Source organism: Phyllostomus discolor, chromosome X (assembly GCF_004126475.2).
Source record: "Phyllostomus discolor isolate MPI-MPIP mPhyDis1 chromosome X, mPhyDis1.pri.v3, whole genome shotgun sequence".
Lineage (NCBI taxonomy): Eukaryota > Metazoa > Chordata > Mammalia > Chiroptera > Phyllostomidae > Phyllostomus > Phyllostomus discolor.
The window spans coordinates 35,857,203-35,881,080 of record NC_050198.1 but is presented as its reverse complement, the minus strand read 5'-3'; positions in this window follow the sequence as shown (position 1 = coordinate 35,881,080).

Sequence of the window (23,878 nt, the reverse complement as noted above, 5' to 3'; positions counted from 1 at the left end):
GTGGGAAAGGGAGCCAGAGTGACAGCATCAGGAACATAAGTCCAGAGAAATGGATGTTCTTTTGCTGGGCCTATGTATTCCCATGTTGAGGTCCATTTTGGGGTACTTTGCTTGTCACAGACAAAGAGGCAGGGAGAAAAAAAAACAAGATCACCCAGGGACAGGTACACAGTGACTATTGTGAAGATACTGAAACATAACAATATAAAAACTAAGAGATAGATATGCACAGAGACCCAGGCACAGGAGCAGAGGAGGTCAATACACACAGTGATACATAGAGACACAGAGGTAACCAGGGAGACATCAGTCAAGACCATAGTCCAAGACACCAAAGACAGAGAAGTAGAAACACAGAGACACTGACATGCTTACTTGCCGATATGGGGTCAGGGATGAGAAGAGAACACAGACACACAGGTCCAGAGACCTACAAGCAGGTAGAAACAGACATTACACAGACCCAGACTTGGTGACAAAGTTCTAAGGGCACAGTTACATGCAGAGGAACACATTAAGAATGAGACAGGAGCACATATTTAGGTATTCAGAGATCCTATGACAAAGACATGGGGATGCGTACACATGAACAGTGACAAAAGACAGCAAAAAAAAAAAAAAGGGATCAGGCCAGGTGAAAGAGATATAAGGACAGGCAAGTGGATTCCAGGTATAATGGGGACATTTTCACAAAGTGACAGGGACACAGTAATTTAGAGACAGAGATCCTATAACAGGAAAAAATGGGGATATGCACTCACAAATACTGTCATGTGGATACAAGCTATACATAAGAACTGGTAGGATCAAGATAGAAATTAAGAAACCTAGACATGTAGAAACAGACACACAGAATATAAGCAAATGGGCAGAGACACAGTGACAAGGAAATCTATCTGGAGAGGCAGGGATGCAAAGACACAGAATCAAGATACACCTGGGCACACCCAGAAATAGAAACACACAAACAGGCAACCAAGACCACAAATAAAGGGATGAAAACAGTGAGTCAGACTCAGGGACACAGAGATAATGGCTCAAAAATAAAAAGACATGAATCCAAACACCAGACACTCACAGAAAGATGAGAACACAGAGGTGATGAGTCAATTCAAAACAAAACCAGGGACAGAGCAGGACAGAAAAAGAAACAGATACAGAGAGACAACCTGACAAGCAGACCCAAGAAACAAAAACACAGTAATGGGGACCCAGAGAAAAAGATCAGAGACTAAAAGAGAGAGTTATTGAATAACAGAGCAACTTAAGAGACAGCCACAGTAACACAAAGAAACAATAACAAAGACACTGTACAAAGCTGGGGAAATTAAATGGAGAAGTGGGATAAATACCAAAACACAGATATGGAGTGCAAAGTCCCAGAGATGCAGAGTCACCAACAAAGGGCCAATGTAAGATGGCATGTGCAAATTCGTGAGCACAGACACTGGAACACAGAGGTCAGAGAAAGACACCCAAACACAGGAATACAGAGATTCTGGGATACATTTAAACTGGATCATCAAGGTTCAGGGACATGCAAAGACTTGGGGATGTACAAAGATAGGAACATACAGACACAGGAGCAAAGGGGCTCATGGGCACCCACACAGTCATGCGCAGACATTAGATCACATGCAAAGATGCAGGGACATGTAAAAATTTAGGGAATACATATTTGAGGATGCACAATGACTCAAGAACACATAAAGACTAAGGAACATGCAGAGATTAAAAGACATGTAAAGAATCAGGAACACAGAAAAACTCAGCAGTGCACAAAAAGAGATGGATGCACAAGCATTTGACCACAGAGGCTCATTGGATGCCCAGACACTGAGACACATAGATCTATGGACACACTGACACAAGGAGACACATACATTTGATTGAAGAAGCTCAAGGTATACAAATACTCAAGTACATCCAAGGACAAGGATGCACAAGCATTAAAACAGAGATTGGAGACACACAGAAATAAGTACATAGAAGCAGGGTAATACAGAGACTCAGGGACACCCAGATGTGAGGATACACAGACACTGGAACACATAGATTAATAGGATGTACAACACAAGGATGCATAAACAATGGGATGCAGGCCCTGGGCTGGAGGGGACAAGGGGCATTGTCTCCCAGCCTGGGTGGTGCCGCCTTCAGGTTTCCCAGGAGCGACTTCGTGGGAGGCTCTAAGCAGTGATCCCATCCTCCCTCTGGGGCCTGGGCCAGGCCTGGGGGAGAGCTGCTGGGGCATACAGGGACCGGCCTGGCTGCCCCGGTTATCAGGTCTTCTGGCAAAGAAAAAAAAAAAAGAATGGGATGCAGAAACTCACAGACTTACAGGGGACCAAGGACATGGAGATACTGGACTACAATAAACAATAGGAACCACAGACACCAGGGCATGGCCATTGGGACACAGAAACCTTGCAAAACTGAAATATGCAGACACTGGAACACAACAAAAAAATTTGCTGGTACAGACATTAAGATACACACAGCCATTTGGAAACAAGCAACCACTAGCACACACAGAAACAATGACACATAAAACAATTAACACACATGGACACTACAACAGATATAAGAACATATAGGGATGCTAGTACACAGCAACAATGGGACCAGACATTGCTACACATGTACTGTTGCACACAGACACTGAGATACACAGATAGAGGGACACATAGAACCTGACACACACACACACATACACTGGAATACACACTACTGGGACACAAAGAAACGGGTACGGAGACTGAAGCACAAAAATCTGAAACTCAAAAACATATAGTAATATATTGACACTGGGAAACACAGACAATAGGATACAGACACTGAGGCACACAGATACAGGGGCATACAAAAACACTGAGGCACAAAGATACTTTGACTCACAAACAGTGGAACAAGCAAACACTGAAATATACAGACACTGGGCTGCAGACACTGAGGTACACTGAAACTAAGAGACATATGCAACATGCAAATGGTCATGGGGGTACACAAACACTGAGTCATAAAGAAACTGAGGAATACAGATATTGGGATGTACAGAGACACCAAGACACACAGACAGTAGAACATAGTCATTAGGAAATAGACAGATAATAGGATACCCAGGCATTAGAGTACAGAAAGACTGTGATCTACAGTACAGATACTGGGAAATATAGACACTATGACTCACAGTCATTTTGACACCCAGATACTGGTACATAGTTGAAGCAGAGACAGAAATTGGGACTTACAGATATTGAGATTCAAAGGCACTGGGATACATAAGTATTGAGACACACGGGCACTTAGGTGTATCTCTGAGACACACTGAGACAAAACCTCTGAGATACTTGAACACTTGGAGGTACAGAGACACTGGAGGATACAGTCACTGAGATACTCAGGCACTGGAAAACAGGGTGTACATACACAGATACAAACAACCACTAGGACAAACAGACACTGAAACACAGAAATACTAACACATACAAATGTTGTACACAGATAATAGAACACACAATCAATGCAGTCCCATTAACCAGGACATACAGACACTGAAAAACACAGACTAGTGACAAACACTTTAAACCTACAGATACTGGGACACACAAACACTGGGATATACAGACACTGGGATATAGTTTCTGAGGCAAACGGAAACACTGAACTAGGGCAGTGACAATGGGTTAGAGATATGATGGCAGACTGCAGAGGTTATCAAGATGCAGAAGAGAGAAATTATGACAACTCATTTAAGTGCAGGTGAGAGAGAGAAAGGAGTTTAGCATGACTTCCATGTTTATGTCTAGGTTGGTCAACTGGGTGAATGATGGAGACACTTCCTAACACAGGGGAACATAGGAAAAGAGGTAGGCTTTGGTGGGGAGCCTATGTTAGTTTACGGTATCTGTATTTATTCATTAATTTCACCTATTTCTCCAAATATCTTGAGATTTCATAGATCTCTTTGTTAGGATGATTTTGGTTACAAGCAATAGAAAATCCAACTCAACTTACTTTAATAAAGGGAATTTATTGGTTCATGTAACTGAAAAAATTCAAAAAGAGCATGGGATTCAGATGAATACTGAACCAAGCAAAATCCAGCTTCTTTCTATTTCTCCACTCTGCCTTCCACAGAGTCATTCTATCCTAACCTAGGCTCCCCTAATCACAGGGTAACTGCCAGCAGCAACAATCACTAAACGAAAGTCCTGAGCTTCACTCTAACTTGGATACATACCCACTTTAGAACCAATCATTGTGTCCTGGAATATAGGGTTGTGCTACTTGGCTTAAACCAGATCTGGATGTAAGAGTTCTTAGATGTAAGTGTTAGGTCAACCCCATAAGACTACATGGCTGCTACATATTGGGTTAGGGGTGAATTGGATGCAGGATAGATCATCAATCATGTCACTACATTCAAATAAATGGTATGGCTATAATAAACACTATAAACCAGGTCAAAGGCATAAATACCCACTAGTAATTGTACCAGAAGACCTATACAGGATAAAGGTATTGCAATGCAGGCAAAAAGCTAGAGCTTCCTAGAAGCCATGACTAGACAAAATGACTAGATATTGGTGAGTTCTGAAGGTAATCATCATGTAGCTGTTTCTTCATAGCAGCAAATGACTGCTGTCATAACACTCACAATTCCCTTTATCCTTTATGTAAGCTGGGTAGACTGGCAATGCTGTTATTAACAGAGGATAAAGGTGAGATAGAGAAAGAGTGCGTGATTTACTTTGGAGGACAAACTAAGTCAATGGCAGAGCCAGGACTAAAACCCCCAATGTGTCTTAGCTGTAAACAATAGAAATAAGCTCTGGCAGATTTAAGTAGAAAGGAATTTGTTAAACAGGTATTAAATAGCTTACAGGGTTTGAGAGAGCTGGAAAACTAGATACAGAGACAACATAGCTGGAAATGAAGCCCAGAATGCCACTCAGAATTTTCCCAGGGGAGACACTGCTCATGATACCACTAGAAACTGGATGCCACTGTTTGCAGTTCCCACCCAGCTGACCCTTTCACTGCCTCTGGAAATGAGATATAGCTACAACAGTTGCATTAACCCATTACCAGAATGATTCCATGCAGTTCTGCTTCCTTAAGCATTAACTCCTTATTACAAGTATAGGATAAGTCAATCCAATTGGCGGACTCTAGTCATGTGTCCAAGCCCTAGTTGGAAAGAAGCTGGGCAAAGGAGTAGGTGGCTTTTTCAGCTTCCATGGTGGTAGGTGGGCTCTGCCTCATAAGGCAGGAAGTTACCAAGAACAGGGAACAAAGTGCTAACCAAAAATATGGTAAATAAGGACTATGCCTGGCTTACTACCACCCTATCCAGGATGTCTACAATAGAGCCCCTTATTTTACAATGTAAATACAAATTGAGCCCAATTGCTCAATAAGTATTTCCCAAGAATAGTAAGCTAGCAACACTAGGAGGAAAATGTAGTGGGTAGGAAGGAGATTTCCTCCCTGTCCTCTTCCCAGCCTGATTATAATGCTTCACAAACACAAGAGCCCTTTGGAAAATAGCACCAAATACTCTAGGACAAGGTGTAAGAATGAGAGAGCTTCCAGAGGAAGTGAAGCTTGGTATGTACCCTCAAAGACGAGTAGACTTAAGAGAGGAAAAGAAGAGAACATTGCATTTAGTCTCTACCTTTAACTAAGTTCTTTCTTTTCTGGCCCCTACGTGATCACTGGCTATCTGAGAACCTATTCACAATTGGAGCCAAAAAAACCCTTGGGATGACTAGAGGGTAGATGAACATCACCAGTATCTCTGGGGTCCCAAGACTAGAATTCAAGGGCCATTCTGGGGCCAGCAGCATACAGACACATAGTACAAATGACTGGATAGACAGACTTAATGAGGTCCAGCAATGGTCTCCTCCACTGTCACCCACTCAAATCGGTGATCACATACTCATTCACCATTTCCTTCTCCCATTCTGTGTGACCTCAAGTTGGTCAGTTCCTCCCTCTAAGTGTCAGTCTCTGCTCTGTAAAAATAGAGAAAATCAATCCCATTTTGCAGGGCTATGAGATTGAAATTCTTTTTAAAAGTATGTATGTGTGTGTGTGTATTTATGTGTACATTACATTCTGTAATGTATAATTTATGTATACATATTTATACTGCCAGCTCAAGGCTTAACACATATATGGTACCTGATGTTATTATTCCTGACAGAAAGCCAGGAGAAAAGACATTAAAAATTACCTTCTCCACAATACAAAGAAAGGAAATTATAGGACAATATCCCTGATGAATATAGATGCAAAAATTCTCAATATTGGCAAACTGAATTCAGTAATACATTAAAAAATTCATACAACATGATCAAGTGGGATCTATTCCAAGATGTAAGGTTGGTACAATAGTTACCAATCAGTTTATTTGATAGACCACATAAACAACGTGAAGGATAAAAATCATATGATCATGTCAGTAGATACACAAACGTTTTTTACAAAATTCAGCACCCATTTATGATAGAAACTCTCATCAAAGTGGGACTGCAGGGAACATACTTCAACATAATAAAGGCCATGTATAGTAAATCCACAGCTAACATCATGGGGAAAAACTAGAAGTGTTTCCCTTAAAATAAGGAACACTACAGGGATGTCCACTTTCATCACTCTTATGCAACATAATAATGGAAGTCCTAGCACAGCAATCAGACAAGAAGATGTAAAAGGTATCCAAACTGAAAAGGGAGAAATGAAACTGTCATTATTTGCAGATGATATGATATAGTATATAGAGAACCCTAAAGATTCCACCAATAATCTGCTAGAACTGATAAATTCAGTAAAGTAGAAGGATGCAAAGTAAATATACAGAAATTGATTATATTTTTATACACCAAAAATCAACTATCAGAAAGTAAAACTAAGAAGACAACCCCTTTACAATTATATATAAAAAAAAACCTGCCCTGGCCAGGTGGCTCAGTTGGTTGGAGCATCATCCATACACAAAAAGGTTGTGATCCCAAGTCAGGACACATGCCTAGGTTGTGGATTCAATACCAGGTCAGTGCAAGTAGAAGAGGCAACAGATCAATGTTTCTCTCTCTCTTTCTCACTATGCTTCCATTTATTTACCTCCTTGGTTAAATTTATTCTCATTATTTTTATGCAATTGCAAATGAGATTGTTTTCTTTTTTAAGTATATTTTATTGATTGTGCTATTACAATTTTCCCAATTTTTCCCCTTTATCCCCCTCCATCCTGCCCTCCCAACCCTCCAGCATCCCCCCTCTTAGTTTACATCCATGGGTTGTACATATAAGTTCTTTGAGTCCTCTGTTTTCTATACCACTTTTTATGTCTCCCCATTTATTTTATACCTACAAATTATGCTTCTTCTTCCCTGTACATTTCCCCCTATTCCTCCCTTCCCCCTCCCCACTGAAACCCCTCCATGTGATGGCCATTTCTCTGATTCTCTTCCTGTTCTGATTGTTTGCTTAGTTTTTGTTTTCATTGTTTTTCCTCTTTTTTTAGGTTCATTTGTTGAAAATTGTGAGTTTGTTGTCATTTTACTGTTCATAGTTTTTATCTTCTTTTTCTTAGATAAGTCCCTTTAACATTTCATATAATAAGGGCATGGTGATGATGAACTCCTTTAACTTGACCTTATCTGGGAAGCACTTTATCTGCCCTTCCATTCTAAATGGAAGCTTTGTTGGATAGAGTAATCTTGGATGATTTCAAATACTTCTTTCCAGACCCTTCTTGCCTGCAAGGTTTCTTTTGAGAAATCACCTGATGGTCTTATGGGAACTCCTTGGTAGGTAACTCTCTCCTTTTCTCTTGCTGCTTTTAAGATTCTTTCTTTATCTTTAATCTTGGGTAACTTAATGATGATGTGCCTTGGTGTGCTCCTCTTTGGGTCCAATTTCTTTGGGACTCTCTGAGCTTCCTGGACTTCCTGGAAGTCTATTTCCTTCGCCAGACTGGGGAAGTTTTCCTTCATTATTTTTTCAAGCAAGTTTTCAGTTTTTTACTGTTGTTCTTCACCTTCTGGTACCCTTATGATTTAAATATTGGAACGTTTCAGGTTGTCCCAGAGGTTCATAAGTCTGTCTTCACTTTTTTGAATTCTTGTTTCTTCATTCTGTTCCAGTTGGATGTTTATTTTTCCCTTCTGTTCCAAATCATTCCTTTGATTCCTGATTTCCTTCCTGTCACTGTTGGTTCCCTGAATATTTTGCTTTATTTCATTTTGCATATCTTTCATTTGTTGTTGGGTTTGTTTGTTTGTTTGTTTCATTTTTCAACCAGGCCCAATCAGTTCTGTGAATATTTTAATTACCAGAGCTTTAAATTCTCCATCAGATATGTTGGCTATCTCCTCATTGCTTAGCTCTCTTCCTGCAGTTTTGGTCTGTTCTATCATTTTGGCCATATTTCTTTGTCTTGGTGCACCTGTCTTGTTGTTCTGGTTGATTTTTTCTTTAATTCCTTGGTTGTCAGAGTTCCATGCAGTTTAATTTTCTAGAGCTTCTGGTTGTTTATTGATTGTAGAATGGTTGTTATCCTTCTTTTGGTTGTGCAAAGAAGTAAAGGGTTTCTGCCTACACCCCCACCTTGGCTGGAACTTGGATTTTTATGTTCTATTGTTAGCCAACTGGCAGGACAAACCTGGAGACACAGGGCCCAGGTCTAAGATCTCCCATATAAGTGGTTCCGACTTTTATTATTAAATTACACTTTATTGATTATGCTATTACAATTGTCCCAATTTTTCCCCATTTGCCTGTCTCTACCCAGTACCTCCCACTCCCTCAGGCAATCCCCACATCACTGTTCATGTTCATGGGTTATGTGTGTAATTTCTTTGGCTACTGTATTTTCTGTACCATACTTTACAGCCCCATGGCTATTCTGTAACTACCTATTTGTATTTCTTAATCCCCACACATTTTCACCCATTCCCCCACATCTCCTCCCACCTAGCAACCATCAAAACATTCTTTGTATCCATAGTTATGTCTCTGTTCTTCTTGTTAGCTTAGTTTGTTTTTATAGATTCAATTGTTGATAGATATATATTTATTGCCATTGTATTGTTCATAATTTTGATCTTCTTTTTCTTAAGTAAGTCCCTTTAACATTTCATATAATAATGGTTTAGTGATGATGAACTCCTTTCATTTTTCCTTCTGTGGAAAGCTCTTTATCTGCCCTTTCATTGTAAATGATATCTTTCTTGGGTAGAACAATCTTGGCTGTAGATGCCCGCTTTTCATGACTTTGAATATTTCTTGCCAATCCCTTCTAGCCTGCAAAGTTTCTTTTGAGAAATCAGCTGACAGTGTTATGGGAACTCCCTTGCAGGTAACTAACTGATTTTCTCTTGCTGCTTTTAAGATTCTCTATTTATCTTTAAACTTTAAACAAAGGAACATCATGATGTTCCTTTGAGTGGGCCTCATTGCATCCATGTTGTTTAGGACACTCTGTGCTTCTGGACTTGCATGTCTATTTCCTTTACCAAATTAGTGAAGTTTTCTGTCATTATATTTTCAAGTAGATTTCCAATTTCTTCTTCTTTCTCTTCTCCTTCTGGCACATGTATGATGTGAATGTTGGAATGCTTGAAGTTGTCCCAGAGGCTGCTGACACTATCCTCGTTTTTTTTTTTTAATTCTTTTTTCTTTCTGTGGTTCTGATGGTTTGTATTTTGCTTCCTTATGTTCTAAATCATTGATTTGATTTTCAGCTTGATTCTCTCTACTGTTTTTTGCCTGTGAATTGTTCTTTATTTCAATTACTGTATTGTTCATTTCTGACTGTATCTTTTTGTACTGTTAAGATTCTCACTAAGTTACTTGAGCATCCTTATAGTCAGTGTTTTGAGCTCTGCATCTGATAGATTGCATATCTCCATTTTGTTTAGATCTTTTTCTGGAATTTTGATCTGTTCTTTCATTTGGGCTATATTTCTTTGTCTCCTCATTTTGGTAGCCTCCCTGTGTTTGTTTCTGTGTATTAGGTAGAGCTGCTATGACTCCCTGTCTCGCTAGTGTGGCCTATTGTAGTAGGTGTCCTATAGGATCCAGTGGCACAGCCTCCCCTATTACCCAGGCTGGGTACCTGAGGTATGCCCTTTGTGTGGGCTGAGCACGCTCTTCTCTTGTAGTTGAGCCTTGGCTACTGTTGGCAAGTCAATGGGAGGGATTTACACAAGCCACTCAGCTGCAAGATTTAGCAGCAACCACTGACCACCAACCTCCACCCTCTGTAGAGGATCACCTGTGCAGGGGCAGGGTGATGGTGCTCTAATGTGGTCTGTAGCTGTCCACTTGGTGTACAGGCCCTGGGGTTTACCAGGAGGTGCAAGCCAAGGTCAACCCTCAACTGTGTTTTGCCCATGGCTAACCTACCTGAGCTATAAAGCAATCTGAGATGGCTACTACTTGTTCTGGGCTCGGAGATTTCCAAGCAAAGCCAAGCTGTGAATCTAGGCTGACTGCTGCTAGTGCCAGGCCTGGGGCTAGCAAGAGGTACAGGACCCGTGGGCTCACTGAGGTTGACTGTTGCTTGTTTGAAAGGATATAGGAAGTTGTGAAGCATGAGCCAAGACCAGCCATTCATTTGAAAAAGCCACTGTTAACATCTGCACGTTGAGTGGGATGGAGCCTCCAGGGATCTCCAGGGTGGGGCAAACAGTGTTAGCCAGATTGATGAAGTCTCAGATATGGCAGCTGCCTGTTGCTCTGTGGCTCTGTGGCAGGAGGGCTCAGAAAAGACAATCACCTCTCCCCACTTTTTTACCTGAGGGAAAGCTGTCCCCCAGCTTTCACCTGGATGCCAGACACCTCAGTTTCTCCCTGTATACCACTGGTGCTTTTCTAGCTGCTATCCTGGAACTGAAGCTCTGAGGGAGTGAGTCTGAGTAAGTCCATGTATGGGTTCTTTAAGGGGCACTGCCTGGGACTGGAGAAGTTTCTTCCACTGATTCAGTCTCCATTTGTTTATGTACCCAGAAGTTATAGGGACTTATCTTCCTGGCATTGGAACTCTGGGCTGGGGGCCTAGTGTGAGGTTGAAACTCCTCACTCCCAAGATATCCCTCCTTAATTTTCATCCACCCCACATGGATGTGGGACCAGCCTGTCTCATATCTCCACCCCTTCTACCAGCCTGGATGGATGTGGTTTCTTTAATTTCATAGTTGTCAGACTTCCATTCAACTCGATTTTTGATGGTTCTGAGTGATGGTTGTTCTGTAATTTAGTTAGAATTTTTATGTTGTTGTGCAAGGAGTCAAGGCAAGTTTACCTATGCTGCCATATTGCAATATTTTTTTTAATATGTGTCTTTGGGCAAGGAAATAAAAGAAAAAAAATAAAGAAATGGTACTACCTCAAATTAAAAAGTTTGGAGTGGACATTCATGGCCATAGTATCAGCTCTGCTCCCCATTTCCTGATCATAGACAATCTGTGAGATGAGTGACTTGGAAGATGGTGATGGTCCCCAGCTTTCTTTCTGTGCCTTAGCAGCTCTCCAGGAATATTATGCTGAGCAGAAGCAGCACAGCAACCCAGGTGGGGATGATAAATACAGCATTGGGAGCACTGGCAACTGCACCAGTTTTAGTAAGTAAGGAAACTACTTTCAGGCTTGCTAAGGAAGCAGTTGTAGCTGCTGGGGAAAATGGAAAGTTTGAAAGCTGTAACACATGGAAGACCTTATCTACTTTGTCTCTGCAGTTGGATGACCTGGATGAGCTATTTTCTAGACATCTTCAGTATTTTCCAGAGCCATATCATAATCTTAAAGATGAATAAAATGAAACATCTACTGAATACTCACTGCCTTCCCTGTCCCCCTGTCTTCTGTGTCAGCACCTTATGAAGGTCACTTTGTTTAGTTCTCACACCTCTGTAAGGTAGTTAACATTACATTCTCAATTCTAAAGACAGAAGCTGAAGCCCAAGAGATATAGCCACTTGCTCAAAGTGATTTAGGGATGAGCCACCCTCTGACCCTACCACTCAATGACAACCCCCATTGTCCTGCTGGGTTCAACATACCTGCTCCCTCCTTGTTTCACCTCATACACTTGCCTGATGTCTTAGTACATCCTTCAGAATATTTTAAAGAAGTTCTGTGGGCAAAAAGCTCAGATTTAGTTTGTCTAAAAATGCCTTTATTTCATCTCTTTCTCAGGTGATAGTTCATTGTGTATCTCATTGCTGTTTGTTATCTCAGGACAGTAAAGACATTGTGTCTCTATACCATCAACTCCCCACCCCACTGAACTCTGGCAGCAGCTCATGCTGGGGCTCTGATTGCCCTTGCCACCCAGACTAGGACATGCTTGTTTCTCATGGAAGCATATATGACATCATCAGGCTATTACACATTTCATGTGTATTTGAGCCAAGCAGCTTGTCTACCAGTTCTTGAGGCCTAACCTGCACATATTCAGAGATTCATCTCACAGGTTTAAAGCTGAGTATAATATTTAATTTTTTAAATAAGTATTTTTGGAGGGCTTCATTCAAGATGGCAGTGTAGGTAAACACAGATCACCACATTTCACAACCACATCAACATTACAACTAAACTACAGAACAACTGTTATTCAGAACCACCAGAAATGGAGCTAAATGAAGTCCTGCAACTACAGAGTTAAAGAAGAAAGCACATTGAGACTCTCAGGAGGGGCAGAGATGCAGAACAGGCTAGTCCCACACCCATGTGTGGCAGATAAAAATTGGGAGGGATATTTTGGGAGTGAGGGGTCCCAGTGCCATGCTAGGCATCCCCTGCCCAGGGTTTTAGTCCTAGGAAAATAAGTCCCCATAACTTCTGGCTGTAAAAACCAGTGAGGATTGAGGATGTGGGAGACAAATGGCTAGAGACCCAGGCACTTCCTTTAAAGGGGCCACTCACTCCCACTGAGCTCCAGCATGGGACAGCAGATTGAAAGTCACCAGAGACATACAGGAAGGAACTAAAGTGTCTGGCATCAGGGTAAGAGCTGTGGGGCAGCTTTCTTCCAGACAGAAGTGCTGGCACTCTTCCTTTTGGAGGCCATTGTTCCTTTTCTGAGCCTTCTCCCAATGGAGCAGGCAGGCAGAGCCCATATCTGAGACTCCATCAATGTGCCTCACATTGTTTGGCCCACCCTGGTGATCCCCTGAGGTTCCATCCCACCCAACTTTTGGGCCCACCCAAGCTGTTTCAGTGGTTTTTCCTTTTCAATGGCTTGTCTTGGTTCATGGTTCAGATTTTCCAAATTCTTACAATCAAGCAGCATCTTGCCTCAGCATGCCTTGTCCCCATGGCTCAGTGACCCCAGGCCAGCACTAGCAGTAGCTGGTCTTCCTCATTCACAGTTTGGACTCACTTGGGCACCTCCAAACCCAGTACAAAGTAGCAGCCAACTGCAGGTCACTTTGTAGCTTATGCCAGGTAGCCCCAGAAAGATCCTAGGTGGTGGCTGCCTTGGCATGCACCTCTTAGGAGGCCCCAGAGCCTTCTCACCCAGGGGACAGCTACAGAACACATCAGAGCACCACCACCCTGCACCTGCACAGCTGAATCTCTATGGTGGTTGGAGGTTGGTGGTCAGAAGTGACAGCAATTTCTTGACTAATCCACCTGGCTAAATCCCTCCCATTGATAGGCCAACAACAAGCAAGACTCAACTACAAGAGGAGGGTGTACTCAGCTCACACAAAGGGCATACCTTGAGTACCCATGTTGGATGAGAGGGCAGGCTGTGCCACTGGGTCCTACAGGACACCGACTAAATTAGGCCACACTACCAAGACATGGAGTCAAAGTAGCTCTACCTAATACATAGTAACAAACACAGAGAGGCTGCCAAAATGAGGAGACAAAGAAACATAGTCCAAATGAAACCACAGAGAGAGAGAGGAAGATGGCGACAGTGTAGGAGGGACCAGATTCCACTTCTCCCTACACATGGGAAAAAAACCTAGCTGATCTATGGAGGAACAGAGCAAACAGCAAACAGTACCCCAGCATATATGAAAATAAGAGACCAAAAATTGTAGCAGACACAGAAAAACCAGACTGTAAGGAGAGTACTTCAGGCCAATAAGGTCCCAGGGACCAGCTCAGAAACCAGGGGGGCCACAGCCCCAGGCCCAGCACCTGCCACCGGGCCAGCCACAGAGTCCTTGGTAGAGAGCTGGGTCAACTGCTCCCTCCCTCCCTGGCCAATCAAGGTTTAAACGGCACTGGAGGAGACCTGGTTGTTTGAAGTGGAAGAGAGGGGATCACCTGCAGAGTCTATGGACGCCAGATTGGAAGAGTTGAGAGTCACACAGTGACAAGCACTGCCTCAGATAATCACTGGTCTGGCTGGAGAATAGGGCTGTATGGAGCTGCAGGCTTGAGTAGGAGCAATTTCCCACAAATGAAAACTGTTTGGGTAATACTCTGGCATCAGCCGCTGGGCCTCCACCCCAACCATCAGGGCAGAGAACCTGAGGTGGCAGGGAAGTTTGCACAGAAGGCCCTGTGCACCTCCATACCACTAGGAAGGGTGCGCTCCCAAGCCCACACCAACAAGATAGCCTGACCAAGAGTGCACACACTGCACCCCAGTCCACCCCCTCAGGAAGACCTGAATTCTACATCCAAGGTTCTGGGGAGAGGCGTCAGACTAGCTCTGGGGAGAAGGGACACAAGACTGTCTGAATGCAGAATGGGAAGGGAGAAAAGCCATACCAATTGCCCCTCAGCCAGCAGGGCCAGAAAAACTGTTTGTGGTTTGGCCAGTTTGAAACCAACAAGAGGGTGTTTTGTTTTGTTTTGCTTTTAGAAATCTTTCCTTTTTTAAATTTTTATTATTGTTTTATCTTTCAATACCTCCTTCCTTGCTTTCCTTCTTCCTTTCTTTCCAATTTTATCTCTTCTGCCTTACTTCTCCTACCTTTTTTTTTGCATACCCACAAGTGAGACAAAAAAAAAGGAAAAAAAAAACCCTGGAACTGTGAAAAGACCAGAGTTGGATCCAAAGAGGGGGCAACCCAACAGTAGAGACAGTGGGACAAAATTCACTCTGCTATTACAGAGAACCTGCAAGTTATTGTGTATTTGTATTATTATTATTATTTCATTATTCCTACAACTTTTATTTTAATAGTATTTTTGTACTCCTTTCTGTATAGTCTTCATTGCTTGGCTGGTTACATTGTATCATTTGACAGGTTTCCCCTGTTCTCTCTGACATAGTGTATTGCTAATTTACTGTCCTTCACATTACTTGTATTCCTTTAGCACACTATTTAAGGTCCTATACTCCCTATTCTTGTTATCCAGATCACATAGATAATGTCATATGATTATTGTTCTAATATTATTGTAAATAATAGCTGTTTCATACAATTGTAAATACTTCAGAACACTCCTCCTGGATCTTAGCTCACTTCACAATTTCCTGAACTCTATTACTGTAGTGGTTAACTCTATTCTCTCATACACTGCACCTATTTCCTATCCTTTACTCTCACCCTACATCAAAATCAGACCTCCCACAGCCTCACTGCTTTCTAGATCCAACTCACAATCTTTCCCTCCCTAACAAGAGTCTTATCTTCTTTCGATCCTTTCTAAATTTTAGCTAGTTGGGTGGAAGATCATGGTTAACACTATACATAGCCAAAGGATCTCCTATCTCTTCTCTACTAGCTGCTACTGTAAATATCATAGAATACTCTCTTGCTGTCTTAAAACATTTTGCCTTACTCCTCCAAATGATCACAGAAAAAGAGTAGACAGAAGCTGTGAACACCAGGAGACCCAAAGGAGACAGCACCACTGAATCTCACAGGTATTCTACCACAGAAGTTCACACCATAAACACAGGGAGCCAGAACACATCAACTTAAGAAGCAGAGGCTAACAAGAAGAGTCTCACGAAAAATGGGAAGACAAACAAACAATCCCCAAGTGAAGGGAAAGGAGGAAGCCTCAGAAGGAATGCTAAATGAAACAGAGGCAACTCAACTCTCAGATATTGAGTTCAAAGCAATGATTATCAGGAAGTGCAATGAGCTCACAATGAGCTACCAGAAACTACAGGGAAGCTACAATGAATTCACTGCAAGCTATATCAACATGAAAAAGGAAATAGAAACTATAAACAAGGACCAAGAGGAAATGAAGAATACAATTTCTGAACTGAAGGACACAGTAGAAGAAATGAAAAGCAGAATAGATGAAGCAGAAGCTCAGATCAGCGAATTGGAGGACAAAGTAGAAAAAAACACCCAGAAAGAGCAAGAAGAGGAAAAGAGGCTCAGAAAGAATGAAGAGGGATTAAGAGAAATACAAGATAATATGAAATATTATAATATCTGTATAATAGGGATACCAGAAGGAGAAGAAGAAGAGCAAGGGATCGAAAACCTAGTTGAAAAAGTAATGATGGAAAACTTCCCTAATTTGATGAGAGAAAAAGTCACACAAATCCATAAAACACAGAGAGTCCCAATCAAGAAGAACCCAAAGAGGCCCACCTCAAGACACATCATAATTAAAATGGAAAAATTTCAAGACAAAGAGAGAATCTTAAAGGCAGCAAGGGAGAAACAGGAAGTAACATACAAGGGAGCCCCAATAAGGCTAGCAACAGACTTCTTAATGGAAATTCTCCAAGCCAGAAGAGAATGGCAAGAAATATTCCAAGTAATGAGAACCAAAGGTATGCAACCAAGGCTACTTTACCCAGCAAGGCTCTCAATCAAGATAGAAAGCCAAATAAGAAGCTTCCCAGACACAAGAAGTCTAAAAGAATGCACCTCCACCAAACCAGCTCTGCAAGAGATGCTAAAGGGACTGCTTTAAGGAAAGGAAGGAAGAGAAAGAGAGAGGGGGGAGGGGGGAGAGAGAGAGAGAGAAGGAGAGAAAGAAACACAGGTATGTAAATGGCAATAAATAAGTACCTATCAATAATAACCTTAAATGTAAATGGATTAAATGCTCCAATCAAAAGACATAGAATAGCTGAATGGATAAGAAAGCATGACCCACACATACGCTGCCTACAAGAGACCCACCTCAGAATAAAAGACCTGCATAGGCTGAAAGTGAAGGGATGGAAACAAATTTTCCAAGCAAACAGACAGGAAAAAAAAAGTCAGTGTACCAGTACTCATATCAGACAAAATAGACTTTTTAAAAAGGGCCATAAAGAGAGACCCAGAAGACCACTTGATAATACTCAAGAGAAGAATCCACCAAGAAGACATAAACATTGTAAACATATATGCACCCAACATAGGAGCACCCAAATACATAAAGAAAATCTTAGAGGACGTCAAGAAAGATATTGACAGCAACACAATCATAGTGTGGGATTTTATCACCCCACTGTCAAAAATAGACAGACGTTCCAAGCAAAATATCAATGAAGATATTGTGTCATTGAACAATGCCCTAGATGAAATGGACTTAACTGATATATATGAGCTCTCCATCCCAAAGAAGCTAAATACACATTCTTTTCAAATGTAACATTTTCAAAGACTGACCACATGATAGGACACAAAACAAGCCTCAACGAATTCAGGAAAATTGAAATCATACCAAGGATTTTCTCAGATCACAAGGGACTGAAACAAGAAACCAACCCCAAGGAAAAAAACTCAAACACTCAAAATCATGGAGATAAAATAGCATGCTATTAAACAATGAATGGGTCAAGATTGAAATTAGAGAAGAAATCAAAAAGTTTCTGGAAACAAATGAAAATGAACTCACAACAACCCCAAACTTATGGGACACAGCCAAGGCAGTCCTAAGAGGGAAGTTCATAGCAATGCAGGCCTACCTAAAAAAGATAGAAACATTCCAAACAAACAACCTAACCCTACATCTACAAGAACTTGAGGAACAACAACAAAGATAGCCCAGAGCAAGTAGAAGGAAGGAAATAACCAAGATCAGAGCAGAATTAAATGACATAGAGACTGAAAGCACAATTCTAAGGATCAATGAATCCAGGAGCTGGTTCTCTGAAAAGATAAACAAAATCGACAAGCCTTTAAGCAGGCTAATCAAGAAAAAAAAGAGAGAAGACCCAAATAAACACAGTCAGAAATGAAAGAGGAGAGATTACAACAGATACCACAGAAATACAAAGGATTGTAAGAAATTACTACAAAGGAATGTATGCCAAGAAATTTGAATATCTAGGTGAAATGGACAAATTTCTAGAAAAATATAATCTTCTGAAACTCAGTGAAGAAGAAACAAAAGGCCTAAACAAACCAATAACAGCAAATAAAATTGAAGCAGGAATCAAAAAACTCCCAACACACAAAAGCCCTGGACTGGATGGTTTCACAGGAGAATTCTACAAAGCATTTAAGGAAGAGCTAACCCCTATCCTTCACAGACTATTCCAAAAAACCCAAAAAGCTAGAAGACTCCCAAACTCATTTTATGAAGCCAACATCATCCTAATCCCAAAACCAAATAAAGACACAACAAAGAAAGAAAACTTCAGGCCAGTATCGCTGATAAATATAGACACTAAAATCCTCAACAAAATATTGGCAAACCACATCCAACAACACATTAAAAAGATCATACACCATGACCAAGTGGGATTCATCCCAGGGATGAAAGGATGGTTCAATATTCGCAAATCAGTAAAGGTAATACATCACATAAACAAAAGCAAAGATAAAAATCACATGATCATATCAATACATGCGGAAAAAGCATTTGATAAGGTATAGAATGCATTTATGATAAAAACTCTCAGCAAAGTGGAAATAGAGGGAGCATTCCTCAACATAATAAAGGCCATATATGAGAGACCTACAGCCAACATCATACTCAATGGGAAAAAACTAAAATCTTTTCCACTAAGATCAGGAACAAGACAAGGTTGTCCACTTTCACCACTTCTATTCCATATAGTATTGGTAGTTTTAGCCACAGCAATCAGAAAAGAAAAGGAAATAAAAGGCATCCAAATCGGAAAGGAGGAAACAAAATCGTCATTGTTTGCAGATGACATGATAGTGTACATAGAAAATCCTATAGACTCCACCAAGAAACTGCTCAACTTAATAAATGAATTTGGCAAAACAGCGGGATACAAAGTCAACATCCAGAAATCAAAGGCATTTTTGTATACCAACAATAAAACAACAGAAGCAGAAATCAAGAAAAAAAATCCACTTGATATAGCAAAAAGAAAAATAAAATATCTAGGAATAAACCTAACCAAGGAGGTAAAAGACCTGTATGCAGAAAACTACACAACATTGAAGAAAGAAATCAAGGAAGACACAAACAAATGGAAACATACACCATGTTCATGAATCAGAAGAATTAACATCATCAAAATGTCCATACTACCCAAAGCAATTTACACATTCAATGCAATACCTATTAAAGTACCAATGGCATATTTCACATACATAGAACAAACACTTCAAAAATTTCTATGCAACCATAAATGACCTCGAAGAGCTGTGACAATTTTGAGAAAGAAGAGCAAAGTAAGAAGGATCACAATACCTGATACCAAACTCTATTACAAGGCCATTATAATCAAAACAGCCCGGTGTTGGCATAAAAACAGGCACATGGACCAATGGAACCGAGCCAAGAGCCCAGAAATTAACCCAAGTCTCTATGGTCAATTAATATTCAACAGAGGGGGCAGCAACATAAAATGGAGTAACAATAGCCTCTTCAACAAATGGTGTTGGGAGAACTGGACAGCTACATGCAAAAAAAAATGAAACTCAAGCACTAACTTACATCATACACAAAAATAAATTCAAGGTGGATAAAAGATTTCAATATAAGCCATGACACCATAAAAGTCCTAGAGGAGAACGCAGGCAGGAAAATCTCAGATATTTCATGCAGCAACATTTTTACTGTTATGTCCCCTAGAGCAAGGGACATAAAGGAAAGAATAAACAAATGGGATCTCATCAAAATAAAAAGCTTCTGCATGGCTAAAGAAAACAGTATTAAAATAAAAAGAGAACCAACTGTATGGGAAAACATATTTACCAATGATATCTCAGACAACTGTTTAATCTCCAAAATATACAAAGAACTTACACAACTCCACTCTAAGAAGAAAAGCAACCCAATTAAAAAATGGGCAAGGGACTTGAACAGACACTTCTCCAAGGTGGACATACAGAGGATCCAGAGACAGATGAAAAGATGCTCAATATCGCTAGCTATCAGAGAGATGCAAATTAAAACCACAATGAGATACCACCTCACACCAGTCAGAATGGCCATCATAAACAAAGCAACAATAACAAGTGTTGGAGAAGTTGTGGAGAAAAGGGGACCCTAGTGCACTGTTGGTGGGACTGCAGACTCATACAACCACTATGGAAAACAGTATGGAACTTCCTCAGAAAACTAAAAATGGATATGCCTTTTGTCCCAGCAATTCCACTGCTGGGACTATATCCTAAGAACCCTGAAACACCAACCCAAAAGAACCTATGCAGCCCAACATTCATAGCAGCACAATTTACAATAGCCAAGTGTTGGAAGCAACCTAGGTGCCCATCAGTAAATGAATGGATCAAAAAACTATGGTACATTTACACAATGGAATTCTATGCAGCCGAAAGAAAGAAGGAGCTCTTACCCTTTGCAATAGCATGGATGGAACTGGAAAGCATTATGCTAAGCAAAATAAGCCAAGTGGTGAAAGACAAATACCATATGATCTCACCTTTAACAGGAACCTAATCAACAAAACAAAGACACAAGCAAAATATAACCAAAGACACTGAAATAGAGAACAGACTGACAGTGTTCACACGGGAAAGGGGAGGGAATTTCATGGGAATTTCAGGGGAAAAGGGGAACGGTTTATAGGAACAAGTATAAAGGACACATGGACAAAAACTAGGGGTGGGTGAAAATGGGAGGGGGGTGGGAGGACTGGGTGAGTGGGCTGGGATGGGAGCAAAAGATAGAAAATTGTACTTGAACAATAATTAAAATAAAAATTTAAAAGAAATGAAACAACAGATCAAAACTCCAGAAAAAGAAGTGAACAAAATGGAGACAAGCATCTACTAGGTGCAGAGTTCCAAACACTGGTTATAAGGATGCTCAGTGAACTTAGTGAGGACCTCAGCATAGCATAATAAAAGGGCATGGAAACCATAAAAAAGAACTAGTCAGAAATTAAGTATATACCATCTGAATCCAATAATTATTTACAGGGATTCAACAGTAGAGTGGATGAAGCTGAGAATCAAATCAGTGATTTAGAATATAAGGAAGTACAAAACACCCAATTAGAACAAAGAGAAGAAAAAAGAATCTTAAAAAAATGAGGAGAATGTAAGGAGCCTCCAGGACAACTTTAGGCATACCAACATTCACATCATAGTGGTGACAGAAGGAGAAGAGAAAGAACAAGAAATCGGAAATCTATTTGAAAATATAATGACAGAAAATTTCCGTGATGTGGTGAAGGAAATGGACATACAAGTCTAGGAAGTGAAGACAGACCCAGACAAGTTGAACCTATAGAGACCCATACCAAGACACATCATAATTAAAATGGCAGTTTATAGACAAAGAGAGAATTTTAAAATCAGCTAGAGAAAAGTAGGTAGTTACCTATAAGGGAGCTCTCATAAGACTGTCAGCTGATTTCTCAAAAGAAACTTTTCAGGCTTAAAGGGATTGGCAAGAAATATTCAAATTGATGTAAAGTAAGGACCTACAAACAAGATTACTCTACCCACCAAAGCTATCATTAAGAATTGAAGAACAAATAGTTTCCCAGATAAGAAAAAGCTAAAAGAGTTCATCATCACCAAACCAGTATTATACGAAATGTTAAGGCATCAATAATAATAATAATAATAATAATAATAATATCAAAAAATATAACCAATAAAATGATAGTAAATACATATCTATGAACAATTGATTCTAACAAACAAACAAGCAGAACAGAAACAGAATCATAGATACAGAGAACATTTTGATAGTTGCCAGATGGGAGGGAGGACAGAGGGATGGGCAAAAAAGGTGAAGGGATTAAAAAGTATAAATAGGTATTTACAGCATAGTCATGGGATATAAATGCAGCATAGGTAATAGAGTAGCCAAATAACATATATGAGTCACCCATGGACATGGACAATAGTGTGGCAGTTGCTGGAAGGAGAGGGTTAGAGCTGGATACAGGGGGGCAAATGGGGAGAAATTGGGACATCTGTAATAGCATAAACAATAAAATATAATTTAAATCACAAAAAAAATTTTTGCACAGCAAAGCAAACCTCAATAAAACAGACTGACAACCTACTAAATGCGGGAAGATATTTGCCAATGAGATATCAAATATATAAAGAATTCATATAACTCAAAACGAAACCAAACAAACAATCCAATTAAAATGTGGACAGGACACCTGAACAGACACTTCTCTAAAGAGGACATACAAATGTCCAATAGACCTATGAAAAGATGCTCAATGCCACTAATCATCAAAGGAATACAAATTAAAACCACAGTGAAATACCACCTCACACCTGTCAGAAAAGCTATCATCAATAAATCAACAAACAACAAGTGTTCCTAAGGATGTGGAGAAAAGGAAACCCTCGTGTACTGTTGGTGGGAATGCAGATTGGTGCAGCCACTATGGAAAACAGTGTGAAGCATCCTCAAAAAATTAAAAATGGAACTGCCTTATGACCCAGTGATTCTACTCATCAGTATATATCCAAAGAAATCAAAACACTAATTCAAAAGAATATATGTGCACCTATGTTCATTGCAGCATTATTTACCATAGCCAAGATATGGAAGCAACCTAAGTGCCCATCAATAGATGAGTGGATAAAGAAGTGATGGTACATATATATAATGGAATATTACTCAGCTGCAAAAAAAAAGAATCAAATCTTTCCATTTGCAACAACATAAGTTGGACCTACAGGGTATTATGCTAAGTGAAATAAGTGAGACAGGGTAGTATACTATTTCTCTCAGATGTGGACTTTAAAGAACAAAACAAGATAAATGAACAAACAAAATAAAAAACAAACTCATAGAAAGAGACAACATTCTGATGGTAGTCAGAGGTGAGGGTGTTTCAAAAAATAATATTTAAAAGAACTTGTACTTCATCTTGAGTTTGTACTTATCTATCTATATTGTTCTCCGTTTTTGGCATTTAGCTCCTATACTTATGTTCATTTCTCTATTCAGGTTGATTGATGAATCCAGTACAGAAACTTCTTTCTATTATAATTAATGTCAATATGGGTAATGAACAAAGAATTATCTAGGGCTGCTAAATCAAGTCTGAATTGTGTCTCTAGGGTTGGATCCTTTTTGCTTGTTTTCCATCATTCTTATATCTGCTAATTGGACAATAAAGAAAGGTTGAGGTTTAAATTGCTAAAAAATGATGACTATGTTCCATTTTCACAGGAAATTAGAGCAAAAGGCCAAATGAACTAGCTTGGTAAATTAAATCTATCCTAGATAGCATAAAGTTGCTTAACTTTAATATGTATCAATACACAAATATTGATGATATATTAATATGTGTCAATATACAAATATTGATGAAACAAATTATTTTTCCAGGTAAACAAAATACTCACAGGAATCTCATGTTCAGGGCTTTTCACACAGAATTCCATAGACAGTTGCTTGCACACTTGCATAGCAACAGTGCTCAATGACAAGGTCCCAATGCATAAAGTTGAACTCAATTAAACCTAAAGAACAACAAAACTTTATATAATTTTTCACTTAGTTTGATTTACAGGCTGACTTTTTTATTGTTCCCACACCAACCATATAAATGAATGCAAAT